Raw genomic sequence first — 5,093 nt, forward strand, 5'->3', positions numbered from 1 at the left:
CCAGCTCACTGAAATGCACTGATCCCCATCGCCCTTGTCCCCAACCCCAGCCTCTCCCCCAACACTGCTTCCCTCAGCCTCCTTTCACCCTAGGCTCTGCTTCTGCTCCAGCACCTTCCCATTCAAAAGAGGCAAAACCACCTGACAGAGCAACATAACCACACTGGATTCCTTGGGGCAACAGGGCAGCACTACCTGCGCCCATCCCTTCCAGGCTCTGTTGTGCCTATCTGACTTAACCTGCTTAACCTTGTGGCTATGGGATTGGCCCTGCTCACCTCTCCTTTACCCCTGTGCATGGGGGAGGGTAACATGTCAGTCTTTCCTCCAGGCTTTCTGTGGCCACAAAACCGCCAAAGCCATGTCTCTTCTTGCCCCAGCCCCAGTATTCGCCCCATTGGAGTGCACCCTGGTTCCAGAAAAGGAACTGCCTGCTAACAACTACTGTGCTTTGCTTGCTGTGGGCTCCCCCAGAGCTAAAGCGCTGGGCTGGGTACCCGGCCAACAGACAAGCCCTGAAATGTGTTCCTGACAATGGCCTCAAAGCCCTGGAGCAGGGTTCTACAAGGGGGCAGCTGAAGCTAGAGGTCTGGGTCCTCCCACTGCAAGCACCAGCCCTGCCTAGGCCTGGGCTGCTTGAGAGAGCTGTGCTGGTTTAACCAGGGCCGGCTCTAGGTTTTTTGCCGCCCCAAGCAAAAAAAATTTTGGCCACCTCCTTTTTGGCTTTTACACGTTTGTACTTTGCAATGTTTTGTTTTGCTCTGCGCTGCCTGGGGCACGCCTGCCAGCCAGCAGGGGCTTTACTGACCCCCTGCTCTGAAGGGTGAGACACCGCGACCCCCCACCACAGCACTGCATGGGTTAAGCATCTGTCAGGAAATGCAAGAGCACTGGGCAATGCGCCTTTCCACCCCTGTGCCCCAGGCCTGGCTCGAGGGAAGACTGCTGCAAAGTAGGGAGCGGGGTTTTAATATTGAATTAAAGACCCCCCCCCCAATCCCAACTGAATGGTAGTTCAACAGCAGCCCTGCCCAGCCCTGCCCTCCCCTCCTGGCTACAGGAAAAGCCCCCAAACACATGGTAACAATGCAGTTCTTTTAACTCTATGGCAAAAGTCTTTATACAGCCATTTAGAGAGCTAAACCTCCCCTCTCCGCCCGGCATCACGTCTGTGGTTGAAATACCAGCTGACATTTCTATAGAATCAGAGCAATCTGTGTAACTTGTGTCCTCTGCACCCCTCCATTACCCCAGTTTTTCCTTGGTGCATTTTGACCAAGAGCTGGCCAAGGGGAAGACTCCCTCCTTGCACACTGGCTCCCCCTGGTTAGCGGGCCCAGGTCCCTTGGGGTACAGGTGGGATTTTCTACTCAGTGACAGAGATTAAAACATTGACAGCCTCATGAAGTACAGTTGTCCCTCAGAGATGCCCAACACAGATTACAGCGGCTGATGGGGCCCGGACCTGACACAGCTGATCTCAGCTGGAAACAGGGTTCGCAGGGGCAGTGGCCCTTCCAGGGCAGAGGAGTTCCTCGAGGCAGCACTCTGGGGGTTTTTTACATCCTCCTCTCCAGGTAGTCACTGTCCACCATCCCCAGAAATAGCTACCCCTATGCACTTCATGGCACACCCACCCCAGGTTATGCGGCGAGGTCCGCGTCTGCCTCCCGCCTGCAGCAGCAACCTAACCCCACAGCTGCCTCGCAAAACACCTTGAAAGACATGACACGAAGAGAGCGAATCCACAGTGCTGCTGTATTCAATGCAGCCATCTTTGCCACCAGGGTCGGCTCTAGGTTTTTTGCTGCCCCAAGCACATGCTTGCTTTGCTGGTGCCTAGAGACGGTCCTGGGTTTAACTCAAAGGGGTTTTAAAACCCTTTAGTTTAATGGCTGCAAACCCGTGGGGCTGCTCAGTTTTTGGTTTAGAGCAGCTGATTTCAATTTAGCTTCAACAGTTCCTAGTGGTTTATGCTAAACAAGACTAAGCCAGAGTTAAATGGTAATCAGAGTGGCCATTTTAATGAGATGGCCCAATAGCTCCAATAAATGGACACAAATCGGACATCAGGAATGGTAAGATACAAAAGCCAGTAGGTGAACACTTCAATCTCCCTGGTCATTCTAGAACAGATTTAAAAGTCACTATTCTTGAACAAAAAAACCTTCAGAAACAGACTTCAGCAGAACTAAAAATTCATTTGCTAATTTAACACCATTAATTTGGGCTTGAATAGGGACTAGGAGTGGCTGGCTCACTACAGAAGCAGCTTTGCCTCTCCTGGAATTGACACCTCCTCATCAAATTATTGGGAGTGGACCACATCCACCCTGATTGAATTGGCCCTGTCAACACTGGTGGTTCACTTGTGAGGTACTGCCTTCTCTTCATGTGTCATTATATAATTCCTGCATCTGTAACTTTCACTCCATGCATCTGAAGAAGCTTTTACCCAGAAAAGCTTATGCCTAAATAAATGTTAGTTTTTAAGGTGCCACCAGACTCCTTGTTGTTTTTATAAAATTAGAATGGCAGATACTCCATCATACTGGGGGTTGGGTTTGGTGGGGACGGGAAGCAGACTGGGTTCGGGTCAGTGGGGGATTGGGTTTGGCTGAGGAGCGGAAAGGAAGCAGACCAGGTTAAGTCAGTCGTGTATCGGGTTAGGTGAGGAAGGGAAGGAGACTGGGTTCAATCAGAGAAGGAATCAGGTTTGATAGAGAAGGGAAGCGAAGCAGACTGGGTTCGGTCAGTCGGGGTTCGGGTTTGGCTGAGGAGTGCAAGGGGAGGAGACTCGTTCAGTAACTGGGAGGATGGGGTTTGACTGGGGAGGGGAAGGGAAGCAGACCGGGTTTGGGTGTGGAAGGGGGAGAGGGTGCAATCTGGGTTTGGACGGGGGGCGGCGGGCGGGGTAGGATTCAAAGAGCCGCAAGGTGAAATGGGCACTCTCCTCTCCAGTCCTTGGCATGCAGCAGCAGCGGGCCAAGTGCAATTACAACAGGGCAATGAGAGCATGTGGCCTGCTTTGCCTTCAGGAGTCCATCCTGCGCCCGGGCTGGGGAGTTGAATGCTGGGCTCTCGCTCCGGCAGGGGGACGTGGGGCAGGCAGGACTATGAGGCAGAGAGTGTGCTGCCCTCACGCCAAAGCAGGGTCGGGAGGGTAGAAAGCTGGGGTGCAGGGAAGTGGATTAAAGCAGCTTAGCCGCCCCTCCACGCGAGAGAGCCCACAAAGCTGCCAGCTGCGGCGTCCCTCTCTTCTCTCCCCAGAGAGCAGCAGAGCCTCTGCCTGCAAATCCTGCAGCCTGCTCTCCGAGCATGCCATGCAAGCCGGCCCCAGTTGCACCTCACTGACAGCACAGCTCAGCCCCAGCAGGGGTCTTACACTTCCTGCGGCAAGCTGCCCACTCTCCTTCCGGCTGCTGGGCAAGCTACAAGCCAAAGGGGCTATTACTGTGTAAATGGGCCTATCAACACAGCAATCAACTCAAAGGACTTCGCTGACTTTCTAAAGGCAGGAGAGCAATTCATTGGGAGCGTGGTTCTTATCCTATACGTCTTCCCTCCCTATAGTCTGCGATCTGCAGCCAGCTTCTTGATTGGCGGCAGCGCCCCCAAATCTTGGCGCCCTAGGCGGCTGCCTAGTCTGCCTAGTGGTTGCACCGGCCCTGCATCCACCCCATGGCACTGGTTACAGCCCATCCAAACCCACTGCACTGGCTACAGCCCATCCACCCCACAGCACTGGTTACAGCAAATCCAGCCCACTGCGCTTGCTACAGCCCATCCACCCCCACGGCACTGGTTACAGCCCATCCACCCCCACGTGCTGGCTACAGCCCATCCACCCCACAGCACTGGTTACAGCAAATCCAGCCCACTGCGCTTGCTACAGCCCATCCACCCCACGGCACTGGTTACAGCCCATCCACCCCCACGTGCTGGCTACAGCCCATCCACCCCACAGCACTGGTTACAGCAAATCCAGCCCACTGCGCTGGCTACAGCCCATCCACCCCATGGCACTGGTTACAGCCCATCCAAACCCACTGCACTGGCTACAGCCCATCCACCCCACAGCACTGGTTACAGCAAATCCAGCCCACTGCGCTTGCTACAGCCCATCCACCCCCACGTGCTGGCTACAGCCCATCCACCCCACATCGCTGGCTACAGCCCATCCACCCCACGGCACTGGTTACAGCCCATCCACCCCCACGTGCTGGCTACAGCCCATCCACCCCACATCGCTGGCTACAGCCCATCCACCCCACGGCACTGGTTACAGCCCATCCACCCCCACGTGCTGGCTACAGCCCATCCACCCCACATCGCTGGCTACAGCCCATCCACCCCAACGTGCTGGCTACAGCCCATCCACCCCACATCGCTGGCTGCAGCCCATCCACCCCACTGCAGTGGTTACAGCAAATCCAGCCCAATGCGCTTGCTACAGCCCATCCACCCCCACGTGCTGGCTACAGCCCATCCACCCCACATCGCTGGCTACAGCCCATCCACCCCACGGCACTGGTTACAGCCCATCCACCCCAACTTGCTGGCTACAGCCCATCCACCCCACATCGCTGGCTACAGCCCATCTTCCCCACGGCACTGGTTACAGCCCATCCACCCCCACGTGCTGGCTACAGCCCATCCACCCCACATCGCTGGCTACAGCCCATCCACCCCACGGCACTGGTTACAGCCCATCCACCCCCACGTGCTGGCTACAGCCCATCCACCCCACAACACTGGCTGCAGCCCATCCCCCCCACGGCACTGGTTACAGCCCATCCACCCCCACATGCTGGCTACAGCCCATCCACCCCACATCGCTGGCTGCAGCCCATCCACCCCACAACACTGGCTACAGCCCATCCACCCCCACGTGCTGGCTACAGCCCATCCACCCCACATCGCTGGCTACAGCCCATCCACCCCACAACACTGGCTACAGCCCATCCAGGGGCTGCTCTACCTTTTTGGCCGCCCCAAGCAGTCATGCGCGGGAGGCGCCCCGGAGCCGCGGGAGCAGCGGACCTCCCGCGGGCATGACTGCGGAGGGTCCGCTGGTCGCGCGGCTCGGCTGG

This window comes from Mauremys reevesii, linkage group 19 (assembly GCF_016161935.1).
Source record: "Mauremys reevesii isolate NIE-2019 linkage group 19, ASM1616193v1, whole genome shotgun sequence".
NCBI lineage: Eukaryota > Metazoa > Chordata > Testudines > Geoemydidae > Mauremys > Mauremys reevesii.